Genomic DNA, 21833 nt, shown 5'->3' on the forward strand with positions numbered 1-21833 from the left:
ATTTACAAGTAACAGTATGGGCAAGAATTAAAACTTACCATATTAATGGAATGTATGAGGTTGATGGGATGAATACAGTTTCTGAATATTTGGTGGAATATTAGATAAAGACACTCATTTCATCATCAAGCATTTTTAAGCTTCCACTTCCTATCCATATATCAGAAGCAGCAATGAACTACTGGGAGCTAGATGCAAAAAAAAAAAGTGACTTCTGACTTCAGCTCAGCATTTAAGCTACCGCCCTCAGAGCTCTGCAAGTCCGACTGACTACTGCCCTCGCTGCAAACACACTGCTGCCCCACTCACTGACTATACATGCAGTCAAAAGCTGATTGAGGAAACTACACGTGCAGTCAGGAGACAATGTGCCACCAATGGAAATAGTTTCAGTTCCCGCTGAGCTGCACCAATAGGTTAAGATGATCTCTGACCCACTAGGTATCAATCACGTGTCAACTATGTGATATGCATAGCAGGCAGGCGGAAAGTCAGAAACCAAAAAAAAACAAAAAACATTTTTTTTAATTCAAAACAATTTGTGCTGAAGCTGGGACACACCTACACACTGCTGCCGACACACTAATGTGTCACGACACAGTTTGGAAAGCACTGAGATAGAGCATTGCATTTTAAACATCTTTCCAATGTATTTATTTTGTCTAATTTGTTTTGTCTGCTTGGTATCCTTTGTTGAAAATCCTACCTAGGTAGATTGAAGAGCTGGGATCTAGCTGCTGATTGGTGGTTGCATATATTGGTCTCATGTCATTAGCTTTCAGATGTTCAGCTAGCTCCCAGTAGTGCATTGCTGTTCCATCAATAAAGGATATGAGGAGAATGAAGCAAAATTAATAATAGATCTAAGTTGGAAAGTTGTTTAAAAATGTATGTTCTATCTAAATAATGATGGGTTTTTATGTCCCTTTAACCCCTTAATGACAACTGACGTACCAGGTACGTCATGCATTAACAATCAGTTAATGACAATGGACGTACCTGGTACGTCAGTTGTCTAACAGAGTGCTGGAAGTGATCACAATCACTTCCAGCAGCTCTGAGGGTATTGCAGTGATGCCTCGATATGGAGGCATCCTGCAATACCCCTTTACAAGACTCCGATGCAGAGAGAGCCACTCTGTGGCCCTCTTTGCACCGGTAGTGATGGTGCCGATGGTGCCTCTGACCGGTGGGAGGAGGGAGCGTGCGCGTGCACGATGCGCGCACGTGCACGGGTGTGCATGTGCATGTGGGCGCACGTGCACGTGCGCGCGTGCACGTGCACATGCGCACATTAGCCACACTGACACCAATGAAAAAATAAGGGGAAAAAAAGTTATTTTTTTTTTTTTATATTTAAAAGGATCTGTGAGGGGGAGGGGGTGGGGGTATTGTGGGGGGGCTGCTACACTACAGAAATAAATAAACACAAATAACAGTTATAAATACAATTAAAATAAGTTTGGTTTGTGGGGCCAAACTGGGTACTGGCAGACAGCTGCCAGTACCCAAGATGGCGGTAATTAGGTAGGGGAGAGGGTTAGAGAGCTGGAGGGGGGGATCAGGGAGGTTGGTGCTAAGGCAGGGGTCCATCACAACTAAAATATTTTATAATTTTTATTTAAAAAAAAAAAAAAAACTCTTTTATTTAGTACTGGCAGACTTTCTGCCAGTACTTAAGATGGCGGTAACAATTGTGGGGTGGGGGAGGGAAGAGAGCTATTTGGGAGGGATCAGGGGGTGGGATGTGTCAGGTGGGAGGCTGATCTCTAAAATTAACCCTGCAAGCTCCCTACAAGCTACCTAATTTAACCCCTTCACTGCTGGGCATAATTCACGTGTTGTGCGCAGCAGCATTTAGCGGCCTTCTAATTACCAAAAAGCAACGCCAAAGCCATATAAATCTGCTATTTCTGAACAAAGGGGATCCCAGAGAAGCTTTTACAACAATTTCTGCCATAATTGCACAATTTGTGAAAAATGTAAAGTTTTTTTTTTATTTGCTCGCATTTGGTGGTGAAATGGTGGCATAAAATATACCAAAATGGGCCTAGATCAATACTTGGGGTTGTCTACTACACTACACTAAAGCTAAAATTAACCCTACAAGCTCCCTACAAGCTCCCTAATTAACCCCTTCACTCCTGGGCATAAAACATGTGTGGTGCGCAGCGGCATTTAGCGGCCTTCTAATTACCAAAAAGCAACCACAAAGCCATATAAGTCTGTTATTTCTGAAAAAGGGGATCCCAGAGAAGCATTTACAACCATTTGTGCCATAATTGCAGAAGCTGTTTGTAAATAATTTCAGTGGGAAACCTAAAGTTTGTGACAAAATTTGTGAAAAAGTGAACTTTTTTTTTTTTATCGCATTTGGCGGTGAAATAGTGGCATGAAATATACCAAAATGGGCCTAGATCAATACTTTGGGATGTCTTCTAAAACAAAATATATACATGTCAAGGGATATTCAGATATTCCTGACAGATATCAGGGTTCCAAAGTAACTAGCGCTAATTTTGAAAAAAAGTGGTTTGGAAATAGCAAAGTGCTACTTGTATTTATTGCCCCATAAATTGCAAAAAAAGCAAAGAACATGTAAACATTGGGTATTTCTAAACTCAGGACAAAATGTATAAACTATTTAGCATGGGTGTTTTTTGGTGATTGTAGATGTGTAACAGATTTTGGGGGTCAAAGTTAGAAAAAGTGTGTTTTTTTCCATTTTTTCCTCATATTTTATCATTTTTTTTTTAGTAAATTATAAGATATGATGAAAATAATGGTATCTTTATAAAGTCCATTTAATGGCGAGAAAAACGGTATATAATATGTGTGGGTACAGTAAACGAGTAAGAGGAAAATTACAGCTAAACGCAAACACTGCAGAAATGTAAAAATAGCCATTGTCATTAAGGGTAAGAAAATTGAAAAATGGTCCGGTCATTAAGGGGTTAAAGTGAATGCAAATTTTAAAATTTGATTAAAAACAGGGGCACTTTAATTCATCAAAATTTACATTTCTCTCCTGTTGTGAAAAAAAACTTACCTTTTAATCCTGACAGCATTTACATTCACTTTAAGTATGGAAGCCCCTTTGGATGGAGTGGAACTAACAACATTTTAGACAGATTTTATAACAAAGTGGCAAAATAACTAATGAATTATATTACTATGTTGTTTTATTTTCCTAAATTAAACATTTTAAGGAGATCCAGATTTGAGTTAAACATTTCAATAATAATGTACCCTCTATTTCTTCTCACAAAATATTCATGAAATTCTATTTTTAATATATGAAACTCTACAAAGAGGGCAGTACAGGACAAATTACAAATTATAGATTGTTAGAATGTAGTTTGTAATATTGAATACGTTTGTGCAGTAACGCTGTGCAGAATATACAAACTAATCTCAAAGTTTTGTTTTTTTCTAAGTTATACATAGAAAGCACCTGAGTATGAGTTGTTTCCTGCGCAACTGTTTTAAACACTTCATAAGCCTAGAAACATTGATTAGCCATTTATTTTGTCAATCTAATTCAAGGATCCCCCCCCAGCTACTCATGGAATTACCTTTAAAGGGATAGTACACTAATATTTTCTTCCCTTTAATGTGTTCAAAATTATCCATTTTACCTACAGGAGTGTATTAAATTGTTTACAAATAGCTCATTCACCTTTATTTATCCATTTGAAATAAATGATTTGCCTACTGTATCCTCACCTATACTGAACATTTCTGAACTAAAACGGACATTTTTTTTTTCATGATTCAGTTAGGGCATGTAATTTTAAACAACTTTCCAATTTACTTTTATCACCAATTTTGCTTTGTTCTCTTGATACTCTTAGTTGAAAGCTAAACCTAGGAGGTTCATATGCTAATTTCTTAGACCTTGAAGGCCGCCTCTAATCTGAAAGCATTTTGACAGTTTTTCACCACTAGAGGACGTTAGTTCATGTGTTTCATAAAGATAACACTGAGCTCATGCACGTGAAGTTACCCTGGAATGAGCACTGATTGACTAAAATGTAAGTCTGTCAAAAGAACTGAAATAAGGGTCAGTTTGCAGAGGCATAGATACAAGGTAATCACAGAGGTAAAAAGTGCATTATTATAACTGTGTTGGTTATGCAAAACTGGGGAATGGGTAATAAAGGGATTATCTATCTTTTTAAACAACAAAAATTATGGTGTTGACTGTCCCTTTAAGTTCTCTTAAAAAAACAAACATGTAAACAAGACAGTTTAAATGAAATAGTGTCCCCAGTGGGGGGCTGTGACAAAAAGGCACTAAAATGTTAGTTTTCCATTGTTCTCTCTTAGGGACTGATATTCATATCCTCGTCACTCAGGCGAGATATTCTAAGAAGTCTCGGCAGTACGGCAAGGCCCTTAAAGGGACACTGAACCCAATTTTTTTATTTCGTGATTCAGATAGAGCATGCAATTTTAAGCAACTTTCTAATTTACTCCTATTATAAAATTTTCTTTATTCTCTTGGTATCTTTATTTGAAATGCAAGAATGTAAGTTTAGATGCCGGCCCATTTTTAGTTAACAACCTGGGTTGTTCTTGCTGATTGGTGGATAAATTCATCCACCAATAAAAATGTGCTATCCAGAGATCTGGAACAAAAAAACCTTAGATGCCTTCTTTTTCAAATAAAGATAGCAAGAAAATGAAGAAAAATTGATAATAGGAGTAAATTACAAAGTTACTTAAAATTGCATGCTCTATCTGACTCACAAAAGAAAAAATTTGGATTCAGCGTCCCTTTAAATTTCTTTTAGAAACAAAAGTTTTACCTTAAGAGATGTTTATGTTACTATGTAGCGTTCTTCATGTAAAACAGAGACTCCTACGTTACAATACAAGGTCTAAAAAAATCTCAAAGATTTTGTGTGATTTCTCTCCATGCCAGTGAGATTTTGAATACCAGGTCCCCAGTATTAGCCTTTGAGTATACAGTAATAAAAAATATGAGGAGGAATTTGTGTAAATAATTATCCCCCTTCTCAAGTAAATTTGAGAATCTGAGTAATAGAAGTGCACATGACAAACCTCAAGTACTAACTTTGAGGTAAATTTGTCCCTAAATGACCTCTACAGAAGTAATAAGATAAGATATTACAATACAATGTAACTAAGTTACAAAGTTGCAGGGTCAGTCATTATTTTCTCAAGTAACAAGTCTGGTAAGCTCCCCTAAAAAAAGGCAACTAGTGGTGAATATTGTTAATTAAAATTATTTGTGGCAAACAAGGAGTGAAACTATTAAGAACGTTGCAAGATATGGTGTTTTATGTCTGTTTCAGCAGCATAAAGTATTATGCAATTCTTATTATGTTTTCCTTATGTTTTTACTTTTTACTCTTATATTTTATTTTAGAATTTAGTTTTATATTTTTTTTTTCTTCAGAAACAGCAAAATGTACAGCTAATGCAGGGACAGACTGGAATATATTGATTATTTTATGCATTTCAAGAGCAGTTTATAGTCTGCATGTATTTATTTTAGGGATCGCTAGAGGGAGATATTGGTCATACTTGTAAAATATTTGTATTGCTTTGCCAAATTTCAAAGAGCATTTCAATGTTCTGTGAACAGAAAAGCTATTTGAATAATTACTAGCTTCATAAGGAGTTGAATACCAGTAACAAATGAGCAAATGTAACTCTAGTGAATCTACACAGTATGTATCAAGCAGAGATCCGTGAGAGAGTTCATGTGTAAGGCAAACATACAGGAACCTTTGTTTCTATAAAACACTCTGCTTCAATACTGACAAGTCTTTTATTTTTCTCTCTTGCCCTCTGCATTTAGTGGAGCAGGATTATCATTTCATATGTAGTGTTAAGCAGGTAATTATGAAATGTCATTCAGGGAAATGACACAACAGAAGTTCAACAAAGAATAGAAGCTTATGTTTGACCAACTCGGCTTAAATCGCCACCTTTTAAGGCTTTGACATTTTTCTCTAGAGAGAGAAATATGTATATAACCATATTTCAGCAAATACAATAGCAAACATTTTATATATGTAATATATGTAAAATATATATATATACACACATACACTCACCGGCCACTTTATTAGGTACACCTGTTCAATTGCTTGGTAACACAAATTGCTAATCAGCCAATCACATGGCAGCAACTCAATCCATTTAGGCATTTAGACGTGGTGAGGTCAACTTGCTGAAGTTCAAACCAAGCATCAGAATGGGGAAGAAAGGAGATTTAAGCGACTTAACGTGGCATGGTTGTTGGTGCCAGACGGGCTGGTCTAAGTATTTCAAAAACTGCTTATCTACTGGGATTTTCATGCACAACCATCTCTAGGGTTTACAGATAATGGTCCGAAAAAGAGTAAATATCCAGTGAGTGGCAGTTGTGTGGACAACAATGCGTTATTGAGTTCAGAGGAGAATGGCCAGACTGGTTTGAGACGATAGAAATGCAACAGTAACTCAAATAAAAACTTGTTACAACCAAGGTACGTAGAATACCATCTCTGAACTCCCAACAAATCAAACCCCTGGGCCCCTTAGTTGCAATTGAGCATTGTTTAAAAGCCACAGCCTACCTGAGTATTGTTGCTGACCATGTCCATCCCTTTATAACTACAGTGTACCCATCTTCTGATGGCTACTTCCACCAGGATAATGCACCATGTCACAAAGCTCAAATCATCTCAAATCATTGAACATGAAAATGAGTTCACTGTACTCCAATGGCCTCCACAGTCACCAGATCTCAATCCAATAGAGCACCTTTGGGATGTGGTGGAAATGTGAGATTTGCATCATTGATGTGCAGCCGACAAATCTGCAGCAACTGCGTGATGCTATTATGTCAATATGGACAAAAATGTCTGAGGAATGTTTCCAACACCTTGTTGAATCTATGGCATGAAGAATTAAAGCAGTAATGAAGGCAAAAACTAGCAAGGTGTACCTAATAAAGTGGCATATATATATATATGTTGCTGGTAAAGTCTAAAATTATATGTTGCTGGTAAAGTCTGAAATTGGGTAATTCTAGCACGGGGAAAAGCTGACATTACCCAAACGGATCTGGGTAAAGCCCGATATAATATGATAAAACCTTTATTTTGTCTTTTCTGATCCCCACTATTACTAAAAAAATAGTTATAAAAACATTAGAGGGTTTAGATGAAATCATGCTGCCAGTGGGGGTTTGACATAGAGATTCTAAAATGTTCATATTCTATTGTTCTCTCTATGTATTGATCTTTGAGTAAACAGTGAGAAATAAGATAAGGAAGACTGTGTTTAAATAACTAAGATAAGCTAATTAGGTCTCCTCTACCTACAAACTCAGCCCATTTTGTTTCAATTAGCATAAACAGTTCTTTCATATACAAAATATACCCAAAGGATTAACTTCCCCCTACATTTTTAATTCTACAGCTTGTATAATAAGCCATTGGCTTATTATACAAGCCATTGGGGAAAACAATTTTACAGTGCATTGTCCCTTTAATTTAACCACATAAGATATAGGCATAGGAAATAGTTTAAAGGACATTAAACTCAATATTTATTGCCCCATATTGTTTTTTTTACTTATGTGTAGAAAAGCAACTTTGCAAAACACTGTCATTATTTATTTTGCCTGCCTTTCCTGTCATTTAATTTTAAAACCATTTGCACTTGGCCCCAGGGCGGCTTTAGTGGAATATAGACTTTGGCTCTCATTTTCAGCAATAATATAGATGCTTGGTGGAACTAATAATTATGCAGGGGCTAAAGCAAACTGTGGATAAGATCTCTTTCGCTTGGGTAGTGAAAACGGTTACATTTTTACCGCAGGAAATATTTGCTTTTCCCCAAACCATTCCCTTTATATTCATCTCTTTCACAAACACACCAGGAATATAAGCACAGTTATTGGGTTCTGCATATGTGGCTCTTTTAGTTATATGGGACTCACATCAGTAATATGGAGCTGTTATCATATTTCAAGAGTTAGAGCCATAGGGGCCGATTTATCAAGCTCTGTATAGAGCTTGATGCTCCTGTTTCTGCGCAAGCCTTCAGGCTCGGCGGAAACAGAAGTTATGAAGCAGATTCACGGCCAATCGGCCGCTAGCAGGGGGTGTCAATCAGCCCGATCGTATGAGATCGGGCGGATTGATGTCTGCAGCCTCGGAGCAGGCGGACCATTTATGAAGCCTAAAGACCGCTGCATCATAACTGCTATTTCCGGCAAGCCTGAAGGCTCCATTCGGATCTTGATAATTTGGCCCCTTAGCCTTCATGGAAATGAGCCTTTATTTAGGAATGAAATTATTGAGCACTAATATCTAAGAAATGTTGAATAATTAACTGTGAGTAATGTAAGACTGTTGTTAAATAAGGCCTAGTTATCTTTGCTGTTTTAAACCTGTAAACTAGCTGTAACAACAGGTATCTCCATTAACCTTTTGAGTGCTAATGACGGCTCTAAGCCGTCACAGAGTTTCTCACTCTGGTGCTAATGACGACTCAGAGCCGTCATGGGCACTCTCCCACCTTGAGGGAGATCTGGGGGCTCCTTACTGCTCCTACCCCGGCGATCATGCCTGTAGAGTGACAGGCATCGCCAGGGCTTCACGTGATGTGCGGTGACGTCACGCGCAATTACGTGATGACATCACCGCGCAACTTTATACTTAACAATGTTAAGTATAGGAGGAGGGGGCATGCTGCTTAGAAGCCTGTATCCCAGGCATCTAAGCAGCTACAGACTCCCAAAACCCATTGTTGGAAAGGCAATCGCCTAACCTTTCCAACAGTGTAAGTCTTGGGGGTATGTAAAAAAAATTAAAAAGTTAAAAAAAAAGTTAGAAAAAAAAATATTAGCACCCAGGTGGGAAATGGCTTAGCAGCCAAAGGGTTAAAGGCCTAATTTTAAATAAATGACCAAAAAAAACTTCTGGTTATAGAACAACCTATACAAGCCTGGAAGAAATTATGTGACATCTGCTTCATATTTAACTATTATAGGGAATCCAGACTGTCCTCCTGGATATGATTCAGCAAGATTTGGAAAATGGACTCAATTGAGATCTATAGTTCAGTTACTGAATATTGAAAATAGCAGAGTAAAAACATTTAATGAATGTAAGGAGGAGTTTGGGATACCAAATCAGCAATTTTTCTCATACCTTCAGCTTCGACATTATGCTGAACAATTATTGAAATATAGCAACATAGACTGGGATAATCCAGTCATAAGCCATATATTGCTTTTATTTCAACAAGGGAACTTTTCTATCACTGCCACATATATTTCCATACTAAAATCATAAGAATATAGTAATTTGAGATATCTTAAGGTAAAATTGGGCAAAGATGTCTCAAATCAAGACGAGATTGACCTAATGATGAGTTCAGGTACAAGGGTAGCTAAAGCCATAAAGGGGGAATCTTATAAAGAACAACAAATCAAGATATTATATCAAACCTTTTATTTATTACAGCAAAATTATTTTCACAGTGGTTAAGAGAGGATCATAAATTATCATGTGTGAAATGTAATATCAGATGTGCAGATATGTTACATTATTTTTGGCACTGTCCTATAATTCAGAGAAAAATATCGTTTTGGGCAACCAAAACTTTGAATCGTTATATTTACCTCTCAAAACTCAATCGCCTAGATTTAGAGTTTTGTCGGTAAAGACCCGCATAGCTAATGCTGCTTTTTTTCCAGCGCACCCTTAAGACAACTCTGGTATTTAGAGTTCTCTGAAGGGCTGCGTTAGGCTCCAAAAAGGGAGCGTAGAGGCATATTTACCGCCCCTTCAACTCTCAATACCAGCGTTGCTTACGGTAGTGGCTAGCTGGAAAAACGTGCTCATGCACGATTCCCCGATAGGAAACAATGGGGCAGTTTGGGCTGAAAAAAAACTAACACCTACAAAAAAGCAGCGTTAAGCTCCTAACGCAGCCCCATTGTTTCTATGGGGAAACAGTTTCTAAGTCTGCACCTAACACCCTAACATGTACCCCAAGTCTAAACACCCCTAACTTTACACTTATTAACCCCTAATCTGCCGCCCCCGCTATCGCTGACCCCTGCATTACACTATTAACCCCTAATCTGCCACTCCGGACACCGCCGCCACTTACATTATACCTATGTACCCCTAATCTGCTGCCCCTAACATCGCCGATACCTACATTATATTTATTAACCCCTAATCTGCCCCCCCAATGTCGCCGCTACCTTACCTACACTTATTAACCCCTAATCTGCCGACCCGACCTCGCTGCCACTCTAATAAAGTTATTAACCCCTAAACTGCCGCACTCCCGCCTTGCAAACCCTATAATAAATAGTATTAACCCCTAATCTGCCCTCCCTAACATCGCCTCCACCTAACTTCAAGTATTAACCCCTAATCTGCCGACCGGACCTTGCCGCTACTCTAATAAATGTATTAACCCCTAAAGCTAAGTCTAACCCTAACACCCCCCTAAGTTAAATATAATGTTATTCTAACTAAATAAATTAACTCTTATTAAATAAAGTATTCCTATTTAAAGCTAAATACTTACCTATAAAATAAACCCTAATATAGCTACAATATAACGAATAATTATATTGTAGCTATTTTAGGATTTATATTTATTTTACAGGCAACTTTGTATTTATTTTAACTAGGTACAATAGCTATTAAATAGTTATTTACTATTTAATAGCTACCTAGTTAAAATAATTACAAAATTACCTGTAAAATAAATCCTAATCTAAGTTACAATTAAACCTAACACTACACTATCAATAAATTAATTAAATAAATTAACTACAATTACATACAATTAAATAAACTAAACTAAATTACCAAAAAAACAAACAGTAAATTACAAAAAATAAAAAAAGATTCTATTGGAACAGCCAATAGAATGCGAGCTCAATCTGATTGGCTGATTGGATCAGCCAATCCGATTGAACTTGAATCTGATTGCCGGTCCGGATGTCCTCTTCTGCCCGGATAGGATGAAGACTTCTGCCGCTCCGGATGTCTTCTTTTGGTCCATCGGTGCCCGGCTGGGTGAACACGGCTCAAGGTAGGGAGATCATCAGGGGGGTAGTGTTAGGTTTATTTAAGGAGGGTTTGGGTTAGAGTAGGGGTATGTGGGTGGTGGGTTTTAATGTTGGGGGGTTGTATTGTGTTTTTTTTTACAGGCAAAAGAGCTGATTTCTTTGGGGCATGCCCCGCAAAAAGCCCTTTTAAGGGCTGGTAAGGTAATAGAGCTGTTAACTTTTTAAATTTAGATTAGGGTAGGGAATTTTTTTTATTTTTTTTATTAGGGGGCTTAGAGTAGGTGTAATTAGCTTAAAATTCTTGTAATCTTTTTTTATTTTTTGTAATTTAGTGGGTTTTTTTTTTGGTAATTTAGTTTAGTTTATTTAATTGTATGTAATTGTAATTAATTTATTTAATTAATTTATTGATAGTGTAGTGTTAGGTTTAATTGTAACTTAAGTTAGGATTTATTTTACAGGTAATTTTGTAATTATTTTAACTGGTTAGCTATTAAATAGTAAATAACTATTTAATAGCTATTGTACCTAGTTAAAATAAATACAAAGTTGCCTTAAAATAAATATAAATCCTAAAATAGCTACAATGTAATTATTCGTTATATTGTAGCTATATTAGGGTTTATTTTACAGGTAAGTATTTAGATTTAAATAGGAATACTTTAGTTAATAAGATTTAATTTATTTAGTTAGATTAAAATTATATTTAACTTAGTGGGGTGTTAGGGTTAGACTTAGCTTTAGGGGTTAATACATTTATTAGAGTAGCGGTGAGGTCCGGTCGGCAGATTAGGGGTTAATACTTGAAGTTAGGTGGCGGCGATGTTAGGGAAGGCAGATTAGGGGTTAATACTATTTATTATAGGGTTTGCGAGGCGGGAGTGCAGCGGTTTAAGGGTTAATAACTTTATTAGAGTGGCGGCAAGGTCCGGTCGTCATATTAGGGGTTAATAAGTGTAGGTAAGGTAGCGGCGACATTGGGGGGGGGCAGATTAGGGGTTAATAAATATTATGTAGGTGTCGGCGATGTTAGGGGCAGCATATTAGGGGTTCATAGGGATAATGTAGGTGGTGGCGATGTGCGGTCGGCAGATTAGGGGTTAAAAATTTTTATTATAGTGGCGTCGATGTGGGGGGGCCTCGGTTTAGGGGTACATAGGTACTTTATGGGTGTTAGTGTACTTTAGAGCACAGTAGTTAAGAGCTTTATAAACCGGCTTTAGCCCAGAAAACTCTTAACTACTGACTTTTTTCTGCGGATGGAGTCTTGTCGGTAGAGGGTCTACCGCTCACTTCAGCCAAGACTCTAAATACCGGCGTTAGGAAGATCCCATTGAAAAGATAGGATACGCAATTGGCGTAAGGGGATCTGCGGTATGGAAAAGTCGCGGCTTTGAAGTGAGCGTTAGACCCTTTCCTGGCTGACTCTAAATACCAGCGGGCGGTAAAAAGCAGCGCTAGGAGCCCTTAACGCTGCTTTTGACGGCAAACGCCAAACTCTAAATGTTTTTTTTCTAATGACTTTTAATGAAAATAGTAGTAATGTCCATCTATTAAATACAGCCATTCTTCTTGGTAAAAAATTTTTTTTTAAATATTGGAAATCTAATCGAGAACCTAAATTCTTTCTTTTAGAACAAGCTAAAGTACAGATGGAAATGAAAATTAATATTAAACAGTTTTCCGCAAAATGGAAAGACTATATCAAGTCATTAGATATTAATATACAAAAAACAATTATTAGTCCATTTAAAAACATGATCTACATACTGGAAGCAAATTTAAGAGTTGAATGTCTGTATCCCAGCCTTGACCAATGATTAATGTACTATGTTGTACGTAATTAAATAAATTATATCTTCTTGAAGGTTACACTTTTTTGTGTGGTATTCTTAATAAAGAAATAGGTAATGGGTGAAATAGTAGGGGAAGTTATTTTTTCTTTTCTCTATTCTATTTAATACCGGTAAAGGCAACTTTTTTGTTATTTGAAACAATTAATAATATTTGATAACGAATAGAAAAGGTAATTAGTGTATTTCAGAGAATTGTATTGTGTGATATACAAATATGTTGATGGATGGATTTGGGAAAAAGGAGAAGAAAAGAAAATGGCTTTGATATTTAAAGGAAAGCTGCATCTTCCAATTTTTTTTATTTTTGGTTGTTACTAAATAAAGCAATTTGTTTTTTAAAAAAAGGCCTAATCTCCATTGAGGTAGTAAAGTTTGGAAGCTAGTAGTAACATAAAAATCTATATAGACCTTAATGGAGATCCATGTTTTTATCACCAGAGTCCACAATTAACCACATCATTGAAAACTATACCAAAGTCTGTGGAGATGTTTTATGTTACCACCAGTTTACACAGTTTACAACAGCAATGGAATTTAGGCTTAGTTTTATTTCTGCTTTATGCACTACTAAGATGCCACCTTACGCATGGAGTGTTATGGACCAACAACTAAAAAGGACATTGTAGAAATAGAAGGGCTACGCAATCAACATGGAGATTGAAAGAGTTAAGTTGTGAGGAGAGGTTAGCCAAAATTGGGTCTGTTTAGAATGAGGCATTTAAGAGGTGATATCATTACTTTATAATACTATATTACGGGTCCATAAAGAGTTTGCAGGACACTGTTTATTTCAAGATATTATTTGTAAAAAAGTGGTCATACTTTAAGCTTAGAGGAAATGAGATTTAATCTCCAGCAAAGAAACTGTTTTTCATTGTAAGAGTAATCAAACTGTGCAGCACTTTGGCTCAGGGGGTAGTTACTAACAATATAGCAGATAACTTTAAAAGGAGCTTAGATATATTCTTTGAAAAAAAGGAATTTAAAAAATAAAAATAATATAATATATATATATATATATATATTTATATATATATACACATACATACTGTATATATACAGTATATATGTGTGTGTGTATGTATATATATTTTTATATATATATATATATATATATATATATATATATATATATATATATATATATATATATACACATACAGCACTGCAGAGACCATACACTCTCTTATTACCTTCATTAATGTACCCGGGTGCTACCTCTGTAAATGTAAAACATATAGCAATTTGAGGACACTCACATGTCCTTTAAAGTGTTCATCCTTTATTAATGAATCTTTAGAAACTGTTCCAAAACAATAACATAATAGTCAATGTTTCGGCTTATGTTTGAGCCTTTTTCAAGACTTAACATTACATTACATAAGTCTTTTTGGAAAGACCTTGAGGTGGTACCCGGGCTTGTCCTATTTGGCCAGATGCGGTAACTAACTGCGGTAACTAACTCTTACAGTTTTGCTTTTAGTCTTAGCTGAGAGCTTGCAAGCAAGTGCTGGACTTTCTCTGTATGTTGTATTAATTTATTTTGTAATTTTCCCTATGGGCTTTGCACCCAGACTTGTCTGGGGTTAACTGCCTGGGACTCTGGAGACAGCACAGCTTCCTGAGAGTGCTATTGAGCACCCAGGGCTGAGCATGTTGCAGGGTCATAGGATGTGTACCCAGTCCAGTCTGAGAGTGCAGTCTCCTTCCATCTTTTGTATATAACGAGGGTGATTAAATAAGCCAGTACACCCTTCACTTGTTCCCCGTTTGTTTAATTGAGAGCTTGCATTTTTGTGGCTGTATTAGGGACCCATGTTTTGGGAGAGACCTTGACGTGGTACCCGGGCTTGACCCATTTGGCCAGATGCGGTAACTAACTCTTCCAGTTTTGCTTTTAATCTTAGCTGAGAGCTTGCAAGCAAGTATTGGACTTTCTCTGTGTGTTATATAAATTTGGGAACAGTTTCAAAATTAAAGATACAATTAATTGCAGAATTGAGGGCATTGTTTACTTAGTACTATGTAATTGTCCATGTATTACGTGGGCAAAACCTATAGGGCACTAAAGGAATGGATCAAGGAACATAAAAGGGACATTTCTAATGAAATTAAAACTAGCAGTGTAGCGAGGCATTTCAAAAAATTCCAGCTGAATGCCCTTTTAAGGGCAGTGAAAAAGAGCTAAATGCCCTTTTAAGGGCAATGCCCATACAAATGCCCTTTTCAGGGTAATGGGTAGTTTAGGTTTTTTTTAGTGGTTCATTTTTTATTTTGGGGGGGTTTGGTGGGTGGGTTTTACTGTTAGGGGGGACTTTGTTTATTTTTAATGTAAAAGAGCTGTTTAAGTGCTATTAGTAGTTTAGCATTAGATTAGGGGGTGTTTTTATTTTGGGGGGGCTTTTTTATTTTCATACGGCTAGATTTAGAGTTTTGCGGCCAAAGGGGTGCGTTAGCTACGCGTGTTTTTTTTCCCCCGCACCTTTTAAACAACGCTGGTATTTAGAGTTCTCTGAAGGGCTGCGTTAGGCTCCAAAAAGGGAGAGTAGAGCATAATTTACCGCCACTTCAACTCTAAATACCAGCGTTGCTTACGGACGCGGCCAGCTTAAAAAACGTGCTCATGCACGATTCCCCCATAGGAAACAATGGGGCAGTTTGAGCTGAAAAAAAACACCTGCAAAAAAGCAGCGTTCAGCTCCTAACGCAGCCCCATTGTTTCCTATGGGGAAACACTTCCTAAGTCTGCACCTAACACCCTAACATGTACCCCGAGTCTAAACACCCCTAACCTTACACTTATTAACCCCTAATCTGCTGCCCCCGCTATCGCTGACCCCTGCATTTTATTATTAACTCCTAATCTGCCACTCTGTACACCGCCGCAACCTACATTATAGCTATGTACCCCTAATCTGCTGCCCCTAACATCGCGACCCCTATATTATATTTATTAACCCCTAATCTGCCGCCCCCAACGTCGCCGCTACCTACCTACACTTATTAACCCCTAATCTGCCGACCGGACCTCGCCGCTACTCTAATAAATTTATTAACCCCTAAAGCTAAGTCTAACCCTAACACTAACACCCCCCTAAATTAAGTATAATTTAAATCTAACGAAATAAAATAAATCTTATTAAATAAATTAATCCTATTTAAAGCTAAATACTTACCTGTAAAATAAACCCTAATATAGCTACAATATAACGAATAATTATATTGTAACTATTTTAGGATTTATATTTATTTTACAGGCAACTTTGTATTTATTTTAACTAGGTACAATAGCTATTAAATAGTTATTTACTATTTAATAGCTACCTAGTTAAAATAATTACAAAATTACCTGTAAAATAAATCCTAACCTAAGTTACAATTAAACCTAACACTACACTAGCAATAAATTTATTAACTAAACTACCTACAATTATCTACAATTAAATCAACTAAACTAAACTACAAAAACAAACAAACAATAAATTACAAAAAATAAAAAAAGATTACAGGAATTTTAAACTAATTACACCTACTCTAAGCCCCCTAAAAAAATAACAAAGCCCCCCAAAATAAAAAAATGCCCTACCCTATTCTAAAATAAAAGTTAACAGCTCTTTTACCTTACCAGCCCTTAAAAGGGCCTTTTGCGGGGCATTCCCCAAAGACATCAGCTCTTTTGCATTTAAAAAAAACATACAATACCCCCCCAACATTACAACCCACCACCCACATACCCCTAATCTAACCCATTAATTCTATTGGCTGATTGGAACAGCCAATAGAATGTGAGCTCAATCTGATTGGCTGATTGGATCAGCCAATCGGATTGAACTTGAATCTGATTGGCTGATTCAATCAGCCAATCAGATTTTTCCTACCTTAATTCCGATTGGCTGATAGAATCCTATCAGCCAATCGGAATTCGAGGGACGCCATCTTGGATGACGTCACTTAAAGGAACCTTCATTTGTCGGGAGTCGCCGGAAGAAGAGGATGGATCCGCGTCGGCTGCTTCAAGATGGTTCCGCTCCGCGCCGGATGGATGAAGATAGAAGACGCCGCCTGGATGAATGTCTACCGGTCCGGATGTCCTCTTCTTGCCGGATAGGATGAAGACTTTGGACCCTCTGGAGGACCTCTTCTTGCCGGATAGGATGAAGACTTCGGACCCTCTTCTGGACGGATCGGTGATACCCGGATTGGTGAAGATAAGGTAGGGAGATCTTCAGGGGCTTAGTGTTAGGTTTTTTAAGGGGGGTTTGGGTTAGATTAGGGGTATGTGGGTGGTGGGTTGTAATGTTGGGGGGGTATTCTATGTTTTTTTTAAATGCAAAAGAGCTGATGACTTTGGGGCATGCCCCGCAAAAGACCCTTTTAAGGGCTGGTAAGGTAAAAGAGCTGTTAACTTCTTATTTTAGAATAGGGTAGAGCATTTTTTTATTTTGGGGGGGCTTTGTTATTTTTTTAGGGGGCTTAGAGTAGGTGTAATTAGTTTAAAATTCTTGTAATCTTTTTTTATTTTTTGTAATTTAGTGGTTTTTTTGTAATTTAGTTTAGTTGATTTAATTGTAGATAATTGTAGGTAGTTTAGTTAATTAATTTATTGATAGTGTAGTGTTAGGTTTAATTGTAACTTAGGTTAGGATTTATTTTAATGGTAATTTTGTAATTATTTTAACTAGGTAGCTATTAAATAGTTAATAACTATTTAATAGCTATTGTACCTAGTTAAAATAAATACAAAGTAGCCTGTAAAATAAATATAAATCATAAAATAGCTACAATATAATTATTCGTTATATTGTAGCTATATTAGGGTTTATTTTACAGGTAAGTATTTAGCTTTAAATAGGATTAATTTATTTAATAAGATTTATTTTATTTCGTTAGATTTAAATTATATTTAACTTAGGGGGGTGTTAGTGTTAGGGTTAGACTTAGCTTTAGGGGTTAATACATTTATTAGAGTAGCGGCGAGGTCCAGTCGGCAGATTAGGGGTTAATACTTGAAGTTAGGTGTCGGCGATGTTAGGGAGGGCAGATTAGGGGTTAATACTATTTATTATAGGGTTTTTGAGGCGGGAGTGAGGTGGTTTAGGGGTTAATACATTTATTATAGTGGCGGCGAGGTCTGGTCGGCAGATTAGGGGTTAATAAGTGTAGGTAGGTAGCGGCGGCGTTGGGGGGGGGGGCAGATTAGGGGTTAATAAATATTATGTAGGTGTCGGTGATGTTAGGGGCAGCAGATTAGGGGTACATAGGGATAATGTAGGTTGCGGCGGTGTGCGGTCGGCAGATTAGGGGTTAAAAAATGTAATTATAGTGGCTGCAATGTGGGGGGACCTCGGTTTAGGGGTGCATAGGTAGTTTATGGGTGTTAGTGTACTTTAGAGCACAGTAGTTAAGAGCTTTATGAACCGGCGTTAGCCCATAAAGCCCTTAACTTCTGACTTTTTCTGCGGCTGGAGTCTTGTCGTTAGAGTTCTAACGCTCACTTCAGCCAAGACTCTAAATACCAGCGTTAGAAAGATCCCATTGAAAAGATAGGATACACAATTGACGTAAGGGGATCTGCGGTATGGAAAATTGGCGGCTGGAAAGTGAGCTTTAGACCCTTTCCTGACTGACTCTAAATACCAGCGGGCGGCCAAAACCAGCGTTAGGACCCCTTAACGCTGGTTTGGACGGCTAACGCAAAACTCTAAATCTAGGTGATAGGGTTTAGGTTTAATTTTTTTATTTTGGATAATGTGTTTATTTTTTTCTGTAGTTCTATTTTTTAATTTTTTTGTATTTACAACATATAGACTGCCCTCTGGGCAGGCTTATCAACTAGTATATATATATATATATATATATATATATATATATATATATATATATATATATATATATATATACAGATATATATACAGATATATACAGAGAGAGAGAGAGAGAGAGAGAAAATAACTCATTGTGTAAACCATTTACACAATTAGTTATTTTCTCTACATTGTGGATTTAGTGGAGGATTTTAAACTCACTTTTCACCTCCCCATATTTTAAATTGCTGTTATATATATATATATATATATATATATATATATATATATATATATACATACATACACAGCACTGCAGAGGCCATACACTCTCTCATTACCTTCCTTAATTTGCCCAGGTGCTACATCTGTAGGTTTCAATGTAAAACATATAGCAATTTGAGGGCACTTACATGTCCTTTAAAGTGTTTGTCCTTTATTAATGGATCTTTAGAAACTGTTCTGAAACAATAACATAATAGTCAACGTTTCGGCTTGAGCCTTTTTCAAGATTTCACATTTCAAGTTATTAATTTGTAGTTATGCAGCCATCAATGAACAAACATTGTATCTTACTTTTAGTTCACGTTGCAGAGATTTATTATAAAAATGGTTTAAAGAAGATCTGTGAAGGATGAACTTGTGTCTTCTTTCAGACTCATCTACTGTATTACTATGTTATTGTGGTTACAACAGGAGCATATTTCGCTGACACCAACTAGACATGTGTCTTCTTTCAGACTTATCTACTTTTTTACTTTGTTATTGTAGATACAATAGGAACGTATTTAGCTTATGCCAACTAGATTTGTCCCTGGCTTTTTTTTGGTGGGGCAGCTAAATGCTAAACTTTTTTATTTATTAATTTTAGCTACAGTGCTTGACCCTTTCAAGCATACTGGCTTCTATTTTTGAGACATATATAATGTAGAATAAGCTAAGATAGTTACAGTATAATTGTGTATATTATAGTATCATTGTGTATACTAGATATTCATTTTCTTCCTAAAGACCTATGTATATTTTTATTACTGTGAATACCAGCCTGTCAATTTATATACAAGTGAATTATACAAGTCTGTTAACCAAGGATACTAGTCATACCAAAGAAACTATTACTTGAGATACCAATAAACATAACATCACTTGGTGATGCTAGCCATTTAAATATGGATCCCAGTAAGAATATAAGCCTTATCGATGGCATGCCAGTAAGTATACTCACATTTTTAGCAGGATACCAGTTTAGATATCAGCATATCAGCTGAATACCACTGTGGATGCCAGTGAGGATACAAGCCTCATTAACAGTATACCAATAAGAATAGCCTTATCATCAGCTTACTACTTAAAATTGCCTTATTAACAGGATATCAGCCTTATCTATGGCATGCCAGATACGAAGTTCGCATTGTATTCAGAATATCAGTGGTGATACCAGCCTTAGCAGTAGCATACCAGTGAGAATTACATCTTTATTAGCAAGGTACCAGTGTGGATATCATCCTTATCATATGTGGATTCTATTGAGGATACCAGTCATACTAGTAAGGATAAGCATTATGATCAGGATGTATACAAACCTTATCAGTGGAATACCATTGAAGATACCAACATTATGAACAAAATACCAATGAGGGTATCAGTCATATAGGTGGCATACTTGTGAGAATATTGGCTTTTTCAGTTGAATACTATTGTAGATACCAGCTTTATGCATTTTAAGTTATAAACCAGTGAGGATATTAGCATTATCAGCAAGCTAGCAGTGTGTGTATGTCCTATCATCTGTATAACACTTTGTGTTCCAGTGGGGATACCAGCTGTACCAATGATATACCAATAACAATACCAGTCATATTAGCAAGATAACACTAAGAACACCAGCCTTATAAGAGGTATACCAGTTATGGCAACCAGCCTTCCCGTGTGAATTATAGTGGAGATACCAGACTTTTATAATATATTGTAGTATTTGTTTTCTCTATTTGTTTGCGTTAAACACTACAAAAGCAGAACAATATCATGCTGACAAATTATACAGAATAAAATTATATTTTGCCACTACGCCATAAATGTTTATTGAAATGAATAACATTCCACCTTTAAATGATCACCTTACACTACATCCAACCCATGCAGTGTTTTGTTAGTGATTATGACAAATTACTGTTAACATAATGGTTTAATACATTCCTCGTAATGTCACCATATCAAATTGGTATTAATTACACCTCATTTACATTGCTGTTGATTTTCATATACTGTATTTCAGCTATCATAAAAAGACAAAAGCTGCACAAACTATCTGAGAAACCTTCTCTAAGTTTCATGCATGATTTCATCTGAGTTTCTGAAACACTACACTTTTTATCTCAAAGTTTACTGTGTGTTTTCATAAATTCATTTGTAAAGAATAGTCTGTCAGCTTCCTGCATGTTAATGATAAGGCTTTATTGTTATTTTTCAAAATGTTTAATGTTTTAAAGGCTTGCTATTAAAGGGACATGATGCTGTAATAAAGTGTACTAATACTTTAGAGCTTGCTAATATTGCACAAAAAGACTGGTATGCAACTAAGGACTGAAGTCCATGCAATGTGATGGTAGTGTTGCTATGTGTTTAGAGACCAGGCCACTATTATTTAGTGACTGCGTGCTACTCACTAAATAGCCCTGACTGCTGCAGTAGTGGACATACTCAACAGAGGGCTCTGGTGCAATTTGTTTTTGGGCCCCTTAAAGGTTACTCAGCAGTAAGCAATAGTAGTAATATGAAGATAAATTCCCCTTTTCCTCTTTCTGACCATCATCTCCTCACCTGTAACATCCCAGCAATTCCTACTGCTCTCCCTTCTTCTAACATTCGCACCAAACTCCACAGTAGCATCAAGTCACTTGATCTGCAACATCTTTCAAACTCTATCAAACCTCTGCTCTTTTCTATCTACTCCTTTTCCTGCCTTGACCAATCTATCTGTCACTATTGTTCCACACAAAATGTCTGTTCTCCACTTTTAATACCATTCTCTACCCACCTCCACTTCCTATTTCCCTTTCTCTCTTAGCTCCATATTTTGCCAACCACGTCACTAACAAAATTGATTCT

The 21833-nt window shown here is 36.6% G+C and overlaps 1 protein-coding gene across 1 annotated transcript in view; it reads right to left on the reverse strand.

Annotated features, from left to right (window-relative positions):
• Positions 1-21833, reverse strand: part of ADARB2 (adenosine deaminase RNA specific B2 (inactive)) — a 422890-nt gene that overhangs the window by 323466 nt on the left and 77591 nt on the right. The window lies entirely within an intron of this gene.

The sequence above is a fragment of the Bombina bombina genome, chromosome 5 (assembly GCF_027579735.1).
Source record: "Bombina bombina isolate aBomBom1 chromosome 5, aBomBom1.pri, whole genome shotgun sequence".
NCBI lineage: Eukaryota > Metazoa > Chordata > Amphibia > Anura > Bombinatoridae > Bombina > Bombina bombina.